The sequence below is a fragment of the Eschrichtius robustus genome, chromosome 19, assembly GCF_028021215.1.
Source record: "Eschrichtius robustus isolate mEscRob2 chromosome 19, mEscRob2.pri, whole genome shotgun sequence".
NCBI classification, from domain to species: Eukaryota; Metazoa; Chordata; class Mammalia; order Artiodactyla; family Eschrichtiidae; genus Eschrichtius; species Eschrichtius robustus.
Genome location: NC_090842.1, coordinates 50,087,675 through 50,107,909, shown reverse-complemented (window position 1 = coordinate 50,107,909; position 20,235 = coordinate 50,087,675). Strand labels below are relative to the sequence as shown.

The 20,235-nt window shown below is 50.2% G+C and overlaps 1 long non-coding RNA gene across 1 annotated transcript; it reads right to left on the bottom strand.

Moving 5' to 3' along the window:
• Positions 1-257: 257 nt before the first annotated feature.
• On the bottom strand, positions 258-20,046 carry LOC137753492 (uncharacterized). The gene is made up of 3 exons (XR_011071494.1): positions 19,926-20,046; positions 1,599-1,908; positions 258-1,349 (listed from the first exon to the last, which is right to left on the bottom strand). It is a non-coding gene; the product is annotated as an uncharacterized lncRNA (long non-coding RNA).
• Between the last annotated feature and the right edge of the window lie 189 nt (positions 20,047-20,235).

The following is a 20,235-nucleotide window of genomic DNA, read 5'->3' as shown; positions in this document are numbered from 1 at the left end:
AAGGTCAAGGTCACACCACTAGTCAAAACAGGGAGCTGGGGTAGGACCCAAGCTTTTAGGTGCCTGCTCCACGATGCTTGTCATGGGGTGCCCAGAGCAGCACCATCGATTAGGGTGCAGTCAGGGTGTGTGGGCAGTGCAGAGTCCACAACAAGAGACAGTAGTATCCGTGTCTGTCTTCCCCAGCAAGGGGGAAACTGCTTTGAACACCTCTGCGGTTCTGCCACCAGTGTGGGCTGGAGTGTGACAAGGGCCCTACCCTGGGACTCTGGGTCCTCAGCTATAAACTGGAAATGAGCAGCCTGCTCTGTTCCCAAGCTTGTTGGAAACAGACAGTAGAAGCCCAGCCTCACTTGCCAGTGCCCAGCCGGGAACTGGGACCACAAAGACCATATCTGAATTTCAGCTGATACTTAGACGCCTCCATCAGGATCCTCAGCTCAGAAACATGATGAAATCCCCTTCTTCACAGGCCTCTGGAGGAAGCAGGGCAAGGCTGCTCTTCTCATCAAGCATCTGAGTCTGGAAGAACTTATCCCCTAAAGCCCAGACAACAGTTGGAGGGACCAGCCTGGAGAAGGGGTGCTGGAAGAGAAAGGCAGACCGACACCCCACACACCAGGCTCAGGGCTCCCCACTCTCGGGAACTAAAGAGGTGTGTTAGGTCAGAGAGAGAAGTTCTAGAACTCTGATCCTTGTCCTACCTGTGACAGCCAAAGTTATTAGGTATTTAAGGACCATTTTCTTACTTTCCCTTTCTGAGGATAATTGACATTCATCTCATCTTTTTGTTTGTTCTAAGTCCTGCTTGTGAGCCCTTGACGGTGATGTTCCCCTGCCAGAAGTGCCTTCCCTCAATCTGACTCTTCTCCACGTTTCCAGAAAAGGGATTAGATGGGAAGGTCACAGGCCCAGGAACCTGTAGCCCAGGACTTCAGAACTGAAAGCCCAAACTCTATGACCCACCTCCTCTTCTAAGCCACTTACTGTTGTACCAGAATTGTGCAACTGAGTCTTTTTAATGTGACTGTAAACTCCCTGAGAACAGGAATTATATTAGGGTCAGCCAAGCTGTGTAACAAATAGGTCCAACATGCAAAGTTTAAACACAGTTGATGTCTATTTCCTGCTCACATGGCAGTCTTTGAAGTGTCACTCAGGGGCTCATGCTCCTTCTAGTTTGTGGCTCCACTTTTCCCTGGTTCCTCCTCATCATGGGTGTCCAGCTGATGGAAGCGGCAAAGGCATGGAGGAGTGTTCCCAGGGGCTTTTTATGGGTTAGGTCTGGAGGTAGAACACATCACTTCTGCTCACGTTCCATCTGACAAAACTTAGACAGCCACACCAAACTGCAAATGAGAATGAGAGATGCAGTCTACTTGTGTCCCCAACCAGGGTGTGGCCTTGGTAGACCAGCTATTCTGCTCCCCCAGCCTCCTTTGATGCTCCACACCCCCCAGAGCCAGCACAGAGAGGGACCTTCAGACGAAGTTCCAGAGAACTTGGTGAGGTTGGCCCAAGGCTGCTGGTGCTCTACAGAGAGAGAAAGCTGGCCATGTCAGGGCTGAGCTCTACCTGCGGACCCCTCACACTTGTACCTGTCGAGCTGCTCAGATGAGATGGGCCCTGCAGCAGCTGTGGTTGCATCGGAAAACAGACTGAAGGCTGGTCTTGACATCCACATAAACCTCAGCCTGGCCTCTGCCCGCAGAGGTAGCATCTGTGCAGAAATCCATGCCATGGTGCCAGGCAGGTAGGCATCAGGCACCTCTTGAGATGCCACTGTGTCAGGAAACTTGTACGTCTGGTCCACTTGTCCTGGTCACAGGCTGGGCAACATAGAAGATGCGGATGGCCTTGAAGAGAGTGGTTTCGGCAGAGTGGTAGAAACAAGGGCCAGACTAAGAGCTTAAGGAAAGAACAGAGGTAAGTGGGCTGGAAGTTAACTTTGCCAATTAATTGGAAAAAATAGGGCCGAAGTTGGTAATGTGTGTCACAACTCATACACACACACACACACACTCACACACACATACGGACCAGGTACCCCTCTCCAGAACCCTTGCTTTCTGCTGCCGCTGTCTTAGCCCCCATCTTTCCCATCTTTATTCCCCCCTGAGAAGCAGCTGACTCGGGATTCAGGTACTTCGGTGTCAGGATGTGGCTGCAGGTTGTGCTGTGTTGTGTTGTGGAAAGCCCACTGGAGTAGAAAGCATCCTTTTTAGATGCCCTACCTTCAAAATAGATCTTCACTCACCACCACAGCCACCTCCCTGGGCCAACTGATCGCAGTGTCCTGCCGGGACCACGGTCCCTGCCTGCTCACTGGCCCCCTGATCTCGCCCTTGCCCACCTAACCTCGTTATCCACACAGCTGCCCTTGTGATCTTCCAAAATTGTCAACCTGATGGTGCCTTCCATTGGCTTTCCACATCCCCACCTCTCTGTTCTCTTCTCCTGCTTCATTTTCTTCACAGCAATTCATTCTACCCCTGATCGTACTTCACTTCTAGTCACTTAACTTGGTTATTTGCTCTCTCCCTGGAAGGCAAGGTCTGTAAGAGCAGGCCTTTGTCCTCTCCACCTTTGTGTCCCGGCACCTACTAGGCATGTCAATGTTTATCGAAGAGATGCAGTTTCTTTAAGCCTCAGTTTCCTCAGCTATCAAAGGGGGACAATAAATTCTTGTGCGCTTCATGTCGTCGGAGTTTGTGGGGACGGAATGAGAAAATGAGGCAGAGCAGACCCCAAGGTCTGTGACATTAGCAATGCCACGGGATCCTGGTTAAGGCTGCTGCCTAAGGATTCTAATTCTGCGGGATGCTTTCTTATCGTCACAGGCCCCTTCTGAGGTTGAGCTGTGGTGTCTTCACTAGAAACAATGGCCACAGTGCTCCTCCCGGTTGAGAAACCTGGGACTGTATTGAAAATAAATTAGTAATGCCTCATTCTCAATGAAAAAAAGTCTCAGGGAGATTTATAATTTTATTTTTTCTAAGTGTACAGAATAACATAAATCAAAAGGAGCAATAGTCTACCTTGTGTTTTGACTACTTTGACCCTCTTCAACCTCTGCCAATTTTTATCTCATTTTTGTTTAACTTTATACATCAGAGTTTAATTTGAGAGCTGGTCAAGAAGACAGTGATGTATAGGTTACATCAAGTGCAGCCGAAATTACCCTGTCCCCGGGGACCTCAGGCTGAAGGGAGGGTCCCCATCCTGTTTCAGGGGGTAGAAGAGGAATGGTATAGTTTGCCCCTTGAACCCAGCCCCCCTCCACCCAGCAGGCTTCAGCGCTGCCTCTCGTTTATTGATCTGGCCAGGTTTGAGGCGCTCACAAGATTGCATCCATCCAGGGCTCAAGCTGCCCAGCACGGTCCCAGGCTCAAAGCATCAGCCACGGGGGACGATATCATTTTAGGAACCAGAAAAGGAGTTCTATTAGCATTGATTTTTCCTCTTCTTTAAATTGTTATCTTCTCTGGGAAACTGTGCCCAGTTGGCACTGTTGTCTGGCCAAAGAGAACACTGGCCTTGCTTCCCTGAATGTCCGGAGCAAGGCCTGACATCTCATAGATTACTCGATAAGAATTGATACTTGAATGAATGAATGAGTTGCCTTCTGCTTCCTCATTAGTGTTGGTGTTCCAGCTGACCTCAAGTATTTTTGGAGAGGAGAAACGCAAATAGATGAATTGGGTCACTGACTTAAGAACTGGTGAGTTGCTGTTTGCCCTAGAAACTTCCTTATGGATGCTTGGGACCAGGGGGATCTTGAGGTCTTCTCATCCACCTCTCGTCTGTCACATCAGTGTTCACCAAGACAGCCTGGCCGGGGGCTGGACCACTTCTACTAAACACCTCCAGGGACAAGCCACTCAAGCGGTGACCCAAGGGTTAGCATTTTTTAAATGTACATTTCCTTCACAGCACTTACCACAGTTTGAAATTACAGACTTGTGCAATTATTTGATTAAAGTCTGTCTCCCCACTAGACCCTAAGAACACTGACAAGTTCTGTAATTAATTCGCCAGAAAAGTCTGTTTGTTCACCTGTATCTCTAGGGCCAGGCACAGGGCTTAACATCTGGGAAGTGCTCAATAAATATTTCTGAATGAATGAGTCCAAAACAAACTGGGGTGGGGAGGTGCTGTGATTTGTTGTTAGCAAGGCAGGAAAGAGGTAAAAATGCCAAGGTACAGAAGTCATATTACACCTGACCACCTGACCCACTGTCAATCCAAAGGCCAGTAAGGAGATTGAGGGAGGCATTAAAAGGTAGCTGGATCTGGGGACTAGGTGAAGATGCCAAGGGTGGCAAATATCTCTGGTAGATTCCTTGTTCTGGACTTGTACTGCCCAATACAGTAGCTAGTAGCTGCCTGTGTGGCTACTGAGCCCTTGAAATGTGGCTGGTCTGAGTTGAGACGCGCTGTAAGCGTAATACATACACCAGCTTTCAAAGATTTACATGAAAAAAGGATGTAAAATATATCACTAGTAATGTTATGTTGATGACATGCTGAAGTGAGAATTTAGGGCTATGATTGGTTAAATAAAATGTATAACTGAAATTAAGTTCACCTGTTTTTTTTTTTAAATGGGGCTATAATAAAATGTAGAATTGCATATGTAGCCAGCATTATATTGTAACACTGTTCTAGAGGAAAGTCCTTGGAGGAGTTATTAATTGGTCAAAAGCTTTCACATGAATGCCCACCATCGGAAAGGCTGAAAGTCTGTCTGTTCTGCAGCCAGCATGGTGCTAGGTACTTTACCGCCTAGTTAAACAAAGGTTTATCCCTTTGATCCAGTAATTTTATTTTGGGGATGTCCTCCTGTAGAAGTAATCTGAAGTGTGAAAAATTCTTCATACATAAAGTTATAGTATATTATTGTAGTGTTATATAATACGAATGAAAAAGAGAAAATAACCTAAACATCTAAATAGTAGAAGAATGATAATATCAACTATAAGATCCATACAATGGAATATTATGCAGCCATCAAAAATTCTGTTTAACAAAGATTTTATTCTAACATGGCAAAATGCTGTGACAATGTTCAATCAGAAATATGAAATTCTAAATTGCACACACAATACGACTGTAACCCAAGAGGAAAAGCTCAGGGGAAAGCGAGTGGAAGGGGTTCTACCAAACCATTACAATCGTCTTTGGAGAAGGAGATGAGTGACTTCCCTTTTCTTCTTTCTAGTTTTACAATTAAATGTTATCTAGCAAGCTTTTGATAAGAGAGAATTGTATACATCTTGTCTCAAGTCAAAAGGGCCAATCTCAGGAGTTTGCTTGAGTGTTGTAAACAGCTGCGGGTGGAGAGGCATGCCGATTCTGGATTGCCCCTTTGAAGCACACACAGGCACAGCAGGCAGCGTGTACCTGATGGGTCATGCAGTTCCTTAGCCAAGTACGCTTGTCCTCCATCGACCTAAGACTCCTTGAGAACAGCCACTGCAGTGTGGTCCCCCTCTTTCCTCCTGCCCGGCACAGAGCCGGCATGGCCCACAGCCCTGCAAGAGGGTACTGCACCTCTGCTGGTTTCCTGCCGCACCCCTTCCCGCTCTCCTTCCCCTGCGCTGGGCCCGGGAGGCCCACTTGGATGGCTGTTTCAACCCTTGCCAACTAGCTTCTGGTGGGGTTTACCCAAAGTGGAGTCTTGGCAGGAGAGGGGAGGAAGGGAAGGCAGGGCAATGGGAGATGTCAATCCCTGGTCACCTCCCTGTGGGTCTTCTGAAGGTGGCAGGTTTAAGATGCCTTCCTTCTGGTTTCCAGGAACCAATGACCATCTCATCTCGTTCCCCCCAAGCCTCAAGCTTTGACAGTTCTGTTCACCTTTTCTTGCGCATCCCTTCCCCCTTGCCATCAGCCTCTTCAGGAAATCCTTCTTGGATCATCCTCGTTTGAGTGTGTCCTCTTTCCTGCCGGGACCCCAAACTGACACAGGATTTAACTGAAAGCACAGCGCCTGTGCCACCCAGCGTACCATGAAGAGAGGCACAAAGCACATCTGAAGATGCTTGGCATCCTTGGGCCTTGTGGTGTGGAGAGTTGGGGCTGAGCCCTGGGGCCGACAGACCCGAGTTCAAATGCAAGCTCTACCCTTTCTAATAGCCATGAGGTCCTTCACTTCTCCAGGTCTCGCCTTCCTCACCTGCAAAATGGAGTAAGAACACCTACATTGCAGGAGTATTGTGCTGATGAAACTAGGTAAGATACCTATACTTCTTAGCATGTTGCCCAGCGTGGGGTAAACTCCAGCAAACATTAGCTCTCACTCTTACTGCTATTATTAACCGGGGCTGTCAGCCTCGTGAGTGCAAATGTCCTGTCAGACCACCGCCTCCAGAAACGTGCTGCAACAGGGCCTAAATGGCCCTCCTCCCTGTCCTGGGCTGTAGAGACTGCGAGGAGGACCCGACCCAGCCCCACGTTCCGCTCTGCACTGCCCCACGAAAGGAGAAGGGCTGGGGTGGGTGGCCGCAGAGCTAGAGGAGAGGGTGGGAACCAGCGGGAGGTGCAGTGCTTTGTGAGAAAATCACCCGTTTATTTAAATATTGTACTCATGAAAAAAATGCCAGAATGAGAAATATGGGCATTTATGGTAATAATCAAAAGGGGGGGGGTAGGGATATATAAATGATCGAAAATACAGGAAAGAATGATAAGACATTTGAAATAAAAATTTGCATCTTTAAAAATATCTGGACTTCAACCTCAGAACGAGCGTATCTTTTAAAAGCTCTTCGAAAACACTTCCCCGCTCTCTTTGTCTCTTTTCTTTATAAGCCATCTTCTCTTTAACTCCCTTTGGGAAACTTCTTATAAATGAGGATTTGCCTCTCAAGGGATTACTCTGGTTAGGAAAGTGTTTTATTAAAAAATATATGTTTGCCACAGAATGCTGAGCGATATAATTAGCTGGTCCCTTCTGTTTTATTTTAAAAGGCTGTATGGCCAAGTTCTAATTAAACATATTCTCAGGACATTTGAAATGTGGAGGTACCTCAGAAATGGGCACTAAAATGAAGGAAGCGAAGGCTTGGGGGATGTAAGCCGGGATGCCAGTGCTCTGGCCACAGGGTACCTAGCATTTAGCCTCATTTCTGTTCCTGAGTGCACAGCTGCCACGACCGATAAGCCTGCCGCAGCTACCCTGCCCTGCATCTGGGAGGCAAAGAGTCCTGGGCTGGGATTCTGGGGACCTGGGTATGTGACAGGTCATCATGTCCAAAGTGAGAGCTTTTAAGGTCCCTGCTAGCCCTGACATTTTGATTGTACGTCTGGATGGGTTCCTCTGCCTAGTTCTCGCCACATAGCATGACAGTGTTCCAAATGCCCGCACTTCATTTTATTTTGTGAGTTCAGGAATAAAACACAAGGCCATGGAATCTCGCTCTTGATGGCTCATCCAAGAGAGGCAGTGCGAAGCCCTCATTTGCAAATGAGTAGAATGATGCTTACTCATTTCCTCTTGAAAGAAGCAAACGACCTGAAGATGGAAATATTCTGTCTGCACAGGGCAGGACAGGCTGGGAGCCCAGAGTTGAGTTTAGAACAACCTCTTCTGAAGTCTCCCACCTTGTCACCCTGGTAGCACCCTCACTCTTTGCAAAGCATTTGCACATCCATTAAGACCTCTTTGGAAGCAAGCAGTCATTGCTGAATGATCTCAGTCATTGCTGATGGGGATACACAATGATAACAGCCACTTTGGAAAACAGTTTGGCAGCTTCTTCTGAAGTTACACATACTCTTACCATAAGACCCAGCAATCCCAATCCTAGACATTGAGACGCAGGAGAAGTGAAAACTTATGTTTACACAAAACCTCTATGTCCATGTTTATAGCAGCTTTATCCATAGTCACCCCAAACTGGAAACAACCCAACTGTCCTTCGACTGATGCATGAATGAGCAAACTGTGGTACATCCATACAGACTGTTGAAATACACAACAATATGGATAAATCTCAAATACTAAGTGAAAGAAGCCAAACTCCAAAGGTGACATACGATATAATCCCATTTATATTACATCCTGGAGAAGGCAAAACAATAGGGATGAAGAACAGATCAGTGGTTCCTGGCGTGGGAAGTGGGAGTGAGGGGCAGGAGGATACTTTGACTATGAAAGGGCAGCACAAAGGAGTGTTTGGGGTGATGGGACTTTCCCAAATCTTGATTGTGGTGGTGGTTACACGACTCTATGAATTTGTCAAAACTCAGAGAACTGTATACCAAAAGAGTGAATTGTACTCTATTCAAATTAAAAAAATAAAAATTTAAAACCCTGGCTGGCAGGCTTGGCAGTGAATGTGGTGGCCTTTTGAGGTTGCCCCGCCCCTCATTCATTTCACCCTATAAGGGATTAAGCCTATCAAGCTATGGCGTTCCCTGGTGATGACCACTGTCCACAGAAGTGGCCCCTGAAAACTGGAGGGAAGGACATAGATTACATGGGCCAGTGACAGGCTTTTTTTTATTTTAATTCTCTTTCCTATTGGATGTGGACAAAGAGGCAAGCAGGTCCATTTACCACTTGTGACCACTCTTGAAATCATGAGACAAAACACCTTGAGGATGAGATGATCCTGAGAACACAGAGCTAAGAGAGGGCAGAGAAATCTAGGTTCCTGTTTGTATAATTGAGCCAGGATTTACCACTAGACAATTTCCTTAAGCTAGTGTGAGCAGGGGGCTGTATTACTTGCAGACTAAAGCATCCTAGGAAATGCAGTCAGGGAGCTCGTTGAAACATTTCTGTTCTGATCCACAGTCCCAAAGCAACTTGAAACAAACTGGGCAATAAAGAACTTCTATGAATAATAGAAAACGTATCCAACAAAAAATGGGGAAAGGACTTGGACAGGCACCTCATGAATAAGGAAATTCAAGTGACCACGAACATATCAAAATGTACTCAATCCCATTAGCATTCATGGAAATGCCAATTAAACACAGAGAGATGGTAAAAACAACCACTAGAGTAGAAAATATTAAAAAGAAGGGGAAGAAAAGCTTATACTATCATAAACTGACAAGAATGTAGAACAATGGGAACATTTAAAAACTGCTTGTGGGCGTGAAAATTGACATAATCACTTTGGAAAACAGTTGGGAGTTACAGATATACATACTCTGTGACTTAGAAATCTCACCCCGCCATATATGTATAACAGACAGCATGGATAACTGTTATGGCTATTATGAAAAATGCCTCTGTGAACATGAGTCCGAGGGGATTCTGGAGAAGTGGCCCCAGAGAGAGACGACCCGGATGGTCACAAGTTTTGCTTTACTTCATTACCATTTATTCCAGCCAGAGGCCTTTTAAAAGCGTTTGCTTTTAAGTAAAAGTTGAATCCTTTGAAAAGTATCAATGATTTCTTTTAAGTCTAATGTGTTAATCTGACGGAGTGCTCTTTCTGATTCATTATAGTTCAGACCAGATCTGTGCCTTACACGAGTCTACTAAGAATTGACACAGCTATCCTGACCAACTGCTCCTTATCTGCCTGGAGATCTTTCATCTTAAAAAATTAAATCATCAGGGGATTCCCTGGTAGCACAGTGGTTAAGAATCCGCCTGCCAATGCAGGGGACACGGGTTCGAGCCCTGGTCCGGGAATATCCCACATGCCACAGAGCCTGTGTGCCACAACTACTGAAGCCCATGACCTCTAGGGCCTGCGTGCCACAACTACTGAAGCCCTCGCGCCTACAGCCTGTGCTCCGCAACAAGAGGAGCCACCGCAGTGAGAAGCCCGCACACCACAACGAAGAGTAGCCCCTGCTCGCGGCAACTAGAGAAAGCCCGCGCACAGCAACAAGAAGACCCAAGGCAGCCAATAAATAAATAAATTAATTAATTAATTAAATCTAAAAAAAAAAATTCAATCATCAGGGCCAGACCCAGACACGCAGGAGACCACACCCAATGCCTCTTGAGTATGTGAAATATCTACCGTGGGTCCAGGCATAAACTTCATGCATTTTCCTTGTATAAAATCCTTTCATGCTCTTATTTGAGCCTATTGACTTTATTTAAAATATAAATCTAACATGCCCAGACGTCTGTTTCCAAGACTCCATCGGCTTAGAAGGGTAAACGTGGTAGGGAATGGCTACGAGAGCCCGTGACACTATGTAAGAAGACAGACAGAAAACACCTCAAGTCACCTGGGTTTCTGGATGCATTTATTGTAGGCACAACAATGAAATGTTAAATTAGAAATTGACTAAACCCTTTTTTAAGAAACAGGAACATGTGCAGTGCATAAGAAATGATTATCGTCCAATCTTTAGCAAACCTTACCATTCAAAAAAGTTAAGTTTTATAGATATTTTCCTGTAAAGAAGTCATTCTGTGAGAATGTAGAGATGTTAATCTAAATCCGTCTCTAGAAGCATATGTGTGTGCATGGATGCAAATATGTAGACCTACACACATACATGTACACGGATGAACAATGAAAAATAGTATCTATATTGTGTGTGTGTGTGTGTGTGTGTGTGTGTGTGTGTGTGGTGGTTTGGGTCCCATTAAAGAACTCAGGATTTGGATAGAATTCACCCTGATAGCTGAACAATTATGGAACAGCTGCATCCTCAGAACAAAATGACCTTTTCATCAAGTTACAAAACATTAAAGGTTAAAGAATGTTTGAAAGGAAGTTAATACTTTTAAAACATTGAGAAAATTGCCATACTTTCAAAGACCTGACCAAAATGAGAGCAAAGTGCCAGAAGGCATCTATGAGCCTTACCCTGAGGAGGTGTGACATATTTGCATTGCCTGCTTCATTCAAAACTATGAATGAACCTACCTCCTCAGGAAATGAGACAAGGCGGGCCTGGGAGCCACATAGCACGGGAGCTCACGAGAGGAACCCTTAACAGGCTGGCTCCTAATTGCAATTTTGAAGTCACATTGCTTCCTCCCTCAAGAAGCGATGGCAAGGCGAGCAAATCAATGAGACTGTCAGATTTGCCAGGCGTCTATTTTCCATCTAACCTGGATGGTGCAAATTCCAGTCGCTACTAACAGGGAAAATAGAAATATCAGTGAGGCTCTTCACCAAACCCCTTCCTTTAATTAACTCCCAGAAAGGCCTGGAGAATCCACCTTACTCGCCCTACAAATGCCCACTCTTCTCAGGAAGTCAGGCGGTCTGTGCTCTGCCCTGCCTTCCGCACCTCCCCCCTTTCTTCCTTTTTGTCCCACTCGAAGCACCTGCTTGCAGCATCCTCCAGGGCATCCAACCTCAGCCTGCTTATAAGCCTTTGTCTTCAGGGAGGTCTGACCCTGTGGCAGCCCCTCTCGCAGTGGCTGGAGGAGGGGTCACTATCATTAGACAACCAGTGTATGTCAAGCTCTTCACCAAAGCACCAACATACATCATCCCAGGGAAGCCTCACTTTACCTGGGATGTGGGATCTGCTGTGACTTGCCCATCGGCAGACAGCTAGTAACACCGTTCCTCTTTCAAACCCCGGTCTGACCCTGAAAGCTCCCGGGAGGTAGCTCAAGGGAGCAAAAGCTTCAAAGGACTTCTCTGACTTTGATCAAATTTTTCCTCCCCAAGTCCTACTCTGCTTAGGAAGGAGAGAGCCGCCCATTTTAGAGATGAAGGAGGTGAGGCTCAAAAAAGCGTGGGCAATCTGCTTGAGGTCACTTGGTGAGTTATAGGCCACCAGGCCAGGCCCTGCATCACATGGGCAGAGCTTGCACTCACCTGCCGTGTGCACACGTGCAGCCCAGAGCAGCCCTGCTGCTCACTTGGCCCTTCTGTGCTACTGATCGGTGCTTCTCCTAGTCACCTTCCCACATGCCTTCATGCATCCTGGGCTGGAGAGCCAGCTCTCTACTTTCTCACCTTCGCTGTCTACCTTCTAGACTCCTGACGTGCCCCAGATAGGACCATCCTCCAGAGAGGTGGCATTTCTGGACATTTGAGACGGGTGTGTCTCCAAGACAAATTTCCCCATTGGAGGACAACTCTGGCCCATTTTCAAGTCTCATTTTTCCTGGCCGACAGGTGAGGCCTGAGGAGGAGGAAGGAGGGTTTGTGGGCTGCTGGGCTGCTGGGCTGCTGAAGGGAGCCCTCCCTGCCATATGCCATAGAGACAGGGGGACTCCACAGGCCCTCGCTGTTACTGTGACCGGCAGGCCTTCTCCTAGTGGGAACCCTACCCCCAGGCATTCAAGTTGGCAGGGACTGAAGATTCTCTTGAAAAGTAGGGAGGACCATTTGTACTTGAACTTACCCCTTCCCCAGCTATTTCCCCCAAGTATTCCCGGCAAACCCAGAGCCAGAGCCCCCCTCTCGGCAGCCAAAACACTCCTAAACACCTTAAATCAGTGGTCCCCAACCTTTTTGGCACCAGGGACCAGTTTTGTGGAAGACAATTCTTCCATGAACCAGGAAGGGTGGCGGGGATGGTTCAGGCGGTAATATGAGTGATGGGGAGCAATGGGGGGGCAGAGCAGCAGATGAAGCTTCGCTCGCCTGCCTGCTGCTCACCTCCTGCTGTGAGGGCCCGGTACCTGGGCTGTGGCCCAGGGGTTGGGAACCCCTGCTTTAAATGATGCAAAAGGCTTCTTATGAATCAATCCCCCTATTTGGGCCACAGAGTTTAAAGGTATTGATAATATCTCTAAGGTGATCAAAAGTCAAAATTCAGTCTCTGTCAAATTTGTAGTCAGTACTTACCATTTTTTTCTATGTGTCTTTACAAACAGTTAGCCAGCCTGGGTCAAGGCTCTGAGAGTCTGCCGCCCCCCTGCACCAGGGTGCCCCCTCTCCAGGCGAATGGGGACTAGGAGCATGGCTGCAGATGACTGACTTGAGTATAGCGTGTCTCCAGAGAGGGCCCTAGAGGGCCCTCTGTGCTGGAATTCACACTTCCCTGTAGGCTGACCACCACCTGCCTTTGGCAGGGAGCAGGGGTAGGGATCAAGCTCTCCCTGGGGCAGTCCTCAGCTGGGATCTGACTCTAAGTCCTGTTGAGATGGAGAAAGGGCAGTGTGCTCACCTCTCCACAGCAGAGAAAGACAATTGCACTTCTAAAAACTCTGTACTTAAAAAATATCTACAAAACAGAAGCAGACTCACAGACATGGAGAACAGACTTGTGGTTGCCAAGGGGGAAGGGGTGGGGAGAGGAACGGACTGGGAGTGTGGAGTTAGTAGATGCAAACCATCACATTTAGAATGGATAAACAACAAGGTCCTACTGTATAGCAATCTCCTGGGATAAATCATAATGGAAAAGAATATTAAAAAAGAATGTATATTGATGTATAACTGAGTCACTTTGCTGTACGGCAGAAATTAGCGCAACACTGTAAATCAAATATACTTCAATTATATATATATATGAGCCTGCAGGGGCATGGTGGGCCCCAGGGTACTTGGCATCGATGAGCCATGGGGGGTGGTGGGAAGGGAGAGATGCTGAGCAGTCAAGAGCTATCCGCTGGTCCCTGATGGAAGCCAACCCAGTGTCCCAGAGAAAGGTCCCTGCCGAGTCTTGAGCCACGGTCAGAGCCAGGCCAGGAGGCCAGCTTCCCTGCGCCTTCAGAGTCCCTGCATTCCTTAGAGTCCAGAGGCCAGCACCATAGCAGAGCCAGTCCCTTCTATGTGCACTTGCACACTCCTTTATTTCCACACTCCTCCTGACCGGTGCTGTATACACGTTCCCTCCTCGCATGCCTTTGCACACTCACAGGAGCTCCTGCCTCGGGGTGTGGGTGCTTCCTCCAAGATGTGTTTTTCCAGGGGAGGCGTTCTGCTGCTGAAGCCCGCCGTCAGCACACTGGCACCGCCTGCTCAGGCTTTCCCAAGGGCCAGGCTCCCGCAGTGCCCCAATCTGGTCCCAGCTCCCAGCGCCCTGGAAAGCCTGGCCTGCGTGGACGCACAGTCCTCCGCTCAGGGCAAGTTGGATTTGTCTACTCCAGAATTTCAATACTGTAGCGCTTTGGAGAGGGTGGTCAAGATCTGGGGTGGGCGAGGGTCTTATCTTGAAGTGATCTCAGTGGAACAAACACTCTATTTTAACAGAAATGCTAGATTTGTTAGGGGAACCTAGAGAGGGGAGTTGGAGTCAAGAGGCTAGAGCTGTTCTTAAACCCCTCCTTGGCGTCACCACCTGCCTCTACCATCCATCAGCAGGTCCAAGCGCAAGACCCACATGGAGACCGCAGAGCGCCTAGTCCTCTAGGCCAGCGGTGGGAGCTCCCCAGCACTCCCTCTCCCCTCCCGTCCCTGGGGCGGGAGCAGCGTCCCCGCCGTCCCGCCTCCAGAGGGCGCTGTTGGAGAGGTGGTACAGCCAGCTGCCGCCGCGGGCTCAAAGGGGGCGCCCCAGGGACTCCACCTCTAACCCCTGGCCTAATTTGAATATTCCATTGGCTGCCGCCAGGCTGGTCAATTTATCATGCAAATGCGGGTGCCCTCCGCGCCAGAGAGGAGCCACCTCCCGCGCAGGAGAGCGGCGCCCGAATGGTGGCCGAGACAGCTGCATTTGTAATATTTTTCTTTGGGCATTAGAGTCATTTACCAATGCCACTGCCTCAACTCGAGGCACTGAATCACAAGCCACTTACAGGTTTTTATTGGCAGCTTTGAAACTTCTTAACATGTTCTTTTATTTTAAACCAAGTGCCAACCTATTGCTGACCTCCCCCCCCCCAAAAAAAAAAAAACCCACAAAAACTGCAGCAGCTACAAACTATTTTGTTCCCTCATGATCTGTGCACCGGGTGACCTCCCCTCTGCCTTGTCACAGCGAGGAGGACTCGACCTCTTTGGGGTGAGCACTTGGTAGACCTGAAATAAATTATCTTTGCGAATTCTTACGGTGTTGAGAGGGGACTGACAGAAGAGAAAACAAAAAGGAACCAGAGAGTAGGAGGAAGAAAGAAGATGGAGATTCGGGAAAGAGAAGTGGCCGAAAGACGAAGAGGGAAGGGAGAATTTAGAGCTCCTGTGCGGAGGAGTAAATTCTTGGGAGTTATCAAAGCTGCCAAGATAAGAGACTATCTGAATACAAAGAATCTGAACCTGCTGGCCACCGTGTCCCAAAGAATTCTGGCTCTGCTACTCTGGAAATACAAGGGATATGCACCAAGTTTCAAGAAATAAAAATGAAAAAGAACGAGGCCCCAGCACAGTATCCCTCTATTGTACCTGCCCTACTGAGACTTGCGCTAGGTCTCGGGTTTTTCCCGTTTTGATATCCAGCGACAAACACAAAACCATAATATAAAAGATAGAAAAGAAGAGCGATATAGAAGAGGAGAAAGGGGAAACGAAATTCCTCCTCGTCTTGCAAACTCACTGGCTGGTTAATGAGGTCACCAGGCTTGCAACACTGGGGCTGTCTGGTCTGAGAAGACCTGGTGGTTTGATTTCTGAGACCTCCTCCTCTCCAGGGTTGCTGCATCGCACGAGCCTGAGCTCAGCCTCCTAGTGATTCACAGGCACGATTCTTTCCGCGGAACTTGCAGCCGCGCGGGAAGAGATGAGCACCTCCGATTTCGAGCTAGCAAGGAGCTGCTTACTTCCAGCCAGGGGCGGGCCCCACCGTGGCTGCAGCTGTCTGGAGTGTAGTTTCTTTTTTTCTTTTTTTTTTTTTTTTTCCTTAAGCTTTGCCTAAATGGTTTATAAAAATCCATTTCACTCAGAGTGGGAAAAAACACGCCACGCTGCAGTGAGTAATTCTGGAAATTCCCCGCGCAACTGAGGTCAACGCGTGGGATTTGATCAAAGGGCATTTTGCCAGTAATTGTGCCCTCCAAACTGGCCTTAATGTACATCTGTCCTTCTTAGACCGCAACACGAAGACTTTCTATTTTCTTTAATCTTAGGTCTCCTAAAAAAGTTTTTTTGAAAGTTCGGTGAACGACTGGGCTTGAAAGAGAATTATACAAGAAAGGGGAGTGGAGTCTAAACTGGGCTCCCCATATCTGAAAATCCGGTACTGAGAGCAGAGGAGAGCCCGGGGGTGGTAGGGAAGGAAAATCCCCAGCGGGTCTTGGGAAACCCCAGAAAGTAGTCCCTACCAATCACCCAGCTAGGAGATGGGTATGTAGGCAGACCTGGTTCCCCTCTGATAACCGTGTTCCCTCCCTCCCTGTTAGGTGCATAGTTTTTAGTATTTGTCTTGAAATACGTTTATAACTGCCTGGAAATCCCGAGTCGGAAACAAACAAAAAAAATAAGGCATCAAGGAGGGGGACCTGCCAGCCCTGGCTTTTTAGGGGGCTTCCATCCAAAGTTTAGGAAGTCCCAGTCATGCCCAGGAGTTCAGGGACGGCCTGGGGCCGCCTTGCTCTGCCCCGCCCCAGCTGACAGCGGACCTCAAGGCTGGCCAGGGAAGATCAAAGGTCCTTTTGCCTTTGAGTCGGGTGCTCCTGGTGGGATTGGCAGACCTGCAGTGAGAGTAGTTGGCAAAGCTGGGCCAGGCCTCTGTGGCGGAGCCACAAGAAATTTACAAAGTAGGAAGCCCCCGCCTGAGGGGAAGGGTTGGGAGCTTGTGTACCCGAGCGTTGGTGGGGCGGAGGGGGGCGGGGAGCTGCACATTCTCAACACCAGTTCTTGACCTTGGGCCAATATGTCTCCTACTTTTCTTCCAGGAGTGCCTTGCCCCGCCCTCAGCTCCCATTCAGGCACGCCTGATGCAGCTCCCCCAAGGCTCCACAGAAGTGGCATTAATATACCGCTCAGATTTTCGAAGGTTTATTGCACGTCAAAACTGTAAAAGTTCTTGGGAGAATTTACAGACAAAACATCTGGTTCGTTAAAACAAAGCTACCGGAAAAAGAGAAACAAACTTCACTGCTGTGTAAATGCACTTTTAGCAAACAATTAACCGCCTGGCTAGGGCCTGGCCCCAGGGTCCAAATCCTTTGCGTTCTGGCAGGGGCTGAGGTCCCCGGCCCAATTCTTGGTTGAGGTGTGCAGGTGCTGGCAGTCAGCTTCCCTGCACCCAGGGTACTTCCTACTGCCTAGCCCAGATTGTGGCGAGAAGTGTGAAAGCGCCCAGACCAGAGCGCCAGCGTTCCCGAGGGCGAGGGCTGGAGAGCACTTGGCGCCGCCTCCCCTGGCATTGCTGGGCAGGCAGTGGCTCCCCAAAGGCCCACCGCCCGGTCAGATGCCCTCACACCTTGAAATGGGGTGCAGACTCCCAGAGCGCGCCCTGTCCCTCCAGGCAGCCCGCGCCTCCCTCGGGGCACGGAGAACCCCTCTTCAAGGTCTGGGCTTAGGCCCCGGACCCCCAGCCTACCCTGGCTACCCGGCCTGGGCCGGCAGCTTCAAGGGTGTTTCTTTCCGGAAGGCTTTTTCCCTCCTGGCCATCCCAAATGAGGACACACTTCATTCAGCTTGGCTTGGGTCCGGCGGACTCTCACCCACTGCCCTCAACCGCACCTTGAAGACAACCTCGGCTGCCTCCCGGCGGTGGCCCGCCTGCTCCTTCCCCAGCGCGAACTTCCCGACTCCAGATGCAGCGCGCTGCGGCCGGATCCCTGCCCCTCCACCGCACACTTGTTTGGAGCCACGCCTGCGTACTTCCCACCTCCCCAACTCGTCCGGGTCGGGCTCGGGTTAGCTCAGGGCCGGAACACCCCCGGGGTGGTAGAGACCCGCTCAGGTAGGCCCGGGCACTGCGGCCTGGGGCTCCTTGACTTCCGAGAGCTCGAGTCGGGCGTCTAACCCCTGACCTGAAGGAGCCGCGTTTGGAAGCATTTGTACTGAACAGGACTCAGCATCCCGCCGCGGAGAAGGAGCGGGGTTCTACTGGGCCCCAGGCGCAATCTTGGGGGTCAGGAGTTGTCTTCATGGCCCCTGGGAATTTTCGGGGCTCTTAACAGGGTGAGCCACCTGGTCGCAACGGGAGTCGCCAGTTTCCCCTACGGGCGTTTGCCACCGGACATTTTGGTGTCTCCCCACTGTCCCTTGGGCAACTTCTCCTCCTTTTACTTTTAGGGGTGTAAAAAATTATTCCCAGAAACATGGCACTTCCCAGAGGTGGGAGCATTTAACTGGCCTGGAGGTTACTTTTTGCGTGACTCACGCGTGTAAGAAGTTGCCAGGTGCTTTTGCGGGGCGGAAGCCTGTTGTTGCTTTTCAAAGGAATGGTCTCTGCAACTCTTCAGAGTGGGGTACAAAGATTTCTATACAAGGTGTCTTCTACAGAATTCTAGCTCCTCCGCCCCGGCGCGGGCTTTTCCGCCCTCTAGTCTAGCGTGAAAACGGTTCGGCCGCTGGATGTGGTGCGCGAAGCCCGCACCCTACAGCGTGGTCCGTCCTTCCCGAGGAAGGAGCCCCAGCGAGCGCCGCCGCGGCCGTCTCTGGCCTCCTCCGGAACCGCGCAGACCTGGGCGCACGCCGGAAAGCAGTTCCTGTATCCCTTCGAACTCGGGAATCGCGGAACGAATAGACGCACAGGGTTTGACCTGCTTTTGTAGTCGACTCGGAGGAGCCGAACTCACCAGGCACCCGGACAGATACATTCACAGTAGGAATAATGCAGATATATCAGGGAAAGTGCCAGGGACAGCCGCCCCGCAGATGTCCGAGGAGGGGTAGGTTCTATGTTCGCTCTTCCTCTTAAGTTCTTGGGAGGACAAAAAAGGCCCTTTGGCCCGGCCAGACTGATCATATGATCAGGGACATATGTGAAGGTGTCTGTCTTCTGGACACTGTGGGGCGGGCGGGGGTGGGCGACAGGGAAAAGCAAGAAGCAAAAGCAGTGGAACATGCCACCACCGCCGGGGTCAGCACTCTGGAAGAATTGCCGGGAGCCCCCTGCAAAGCACTGGCTTCTCCAACGTATGGCCCTGCTCTCTCTCCCTCTGTAAATAAAATGTGAATTACAGACTTACTGCCACCCAGACACTATTTCTCCCTAAATCTAGCCCGTGGTTCTCACTGGGATCCGCGTTTTCTTCCCTTCTCTCGCTCCTCACTGTCAGGCCATGTTACAAAGCAGCCAGGCGGGGCCTGGCAAAGTTTTAGATTGAGACCTCCTGGTTAAGACCTGCCTGGCGACCTCGACAGCCTCAGACTCGGCCCAGCTGAAGCGGGTTTAAGCCACGGACTTACGGTAACTTATAGGTCTATACTGTGCGTGCTGCGGATTTGGGAAACCTCCCTTCCTTCTTTCCTATGCCATACCCAGTGCACAGAAAAGAGGCAGAGAGAACTTGATGGAATGCAAGGTTGACACTGTCCCCCTGCATCTGTCCCATCCTTAGAATGGCCTGCAAAATAGTCATGTTTAGAGGTCCCGATATTCAAGGGAGTGCGTGTGGCTGAAAGATCCCCGTAGAGATCCGGGTTCCAGACTGTGCCAAGCCGGGCCGGAACCCCGTTTGCGTGTCCGGGCAAAGTAGCGCGGTCGCAATATGCACTCCGCATAACCCGTGTTGTGCGTGACGGGCTGTCGCGGCGATGTGCAGCTCACTGACACTGATGGATGCGCCAATGGTTGGACGGACAGATGTTGGGGCGGACTGCACTCCGCGCGGCGCCTGAGCTGGGGAGGGCGAGTCAGCGATCAGGCGGTGGCTGCCGGCGGCGCGGAGACGGGAGCTCAGGCCGCGGCCGGCAGGGGGAGGGGGCGGAGGCAACTGAGGTGGGGAGAGAGCGCGAGGAAGGAAAGGAGGAGGGGGGGAGCACAAGCCAAGGCGAAACTCTCAGCCTTCCGTGCGCGGCGCCCAGCGCCGTGCACTCACTACAACCGGCGGGCCTAAGTGGGCGCTCGGCGCGTGGAAGGTGAGCCGGCGGCTGGCAGGAGCTGACCTCCCGCGGCGCCTACCCTCCTTCAGGCAAGTGGTGCTCAGTGCCGCAACCAGAATCCTAGAATCCTGAGGCCACGGGCGGCGTCTGCCAACTCACCGTTTTCTCGTTCGCAAAAAGCGTTTCACGCCCTACGGCCGCGTCTCCCGGGCCTGGAGGAACAGTCGTTTTGGCCTCTGCGGCCGCAGGCACCAACTGCAAGCCGCGCCCCCGCCCCCGAGTTCGCCTCACAAGGCCAGCCTCCGAGCCCAGCCTCCGCTCGACTCCGACTTCCCGCAACCACCCGGGGTCCGCATCCCGCAACTCCGAGCGCTCCTGCGCGCGCCAAGGCGCAGGAGACGGCTTTATAGCCCGGGAGGACGGCGGCGGCACATCTGCATTCAGGGAGGCGTCTGGACCGAGCCCAAGC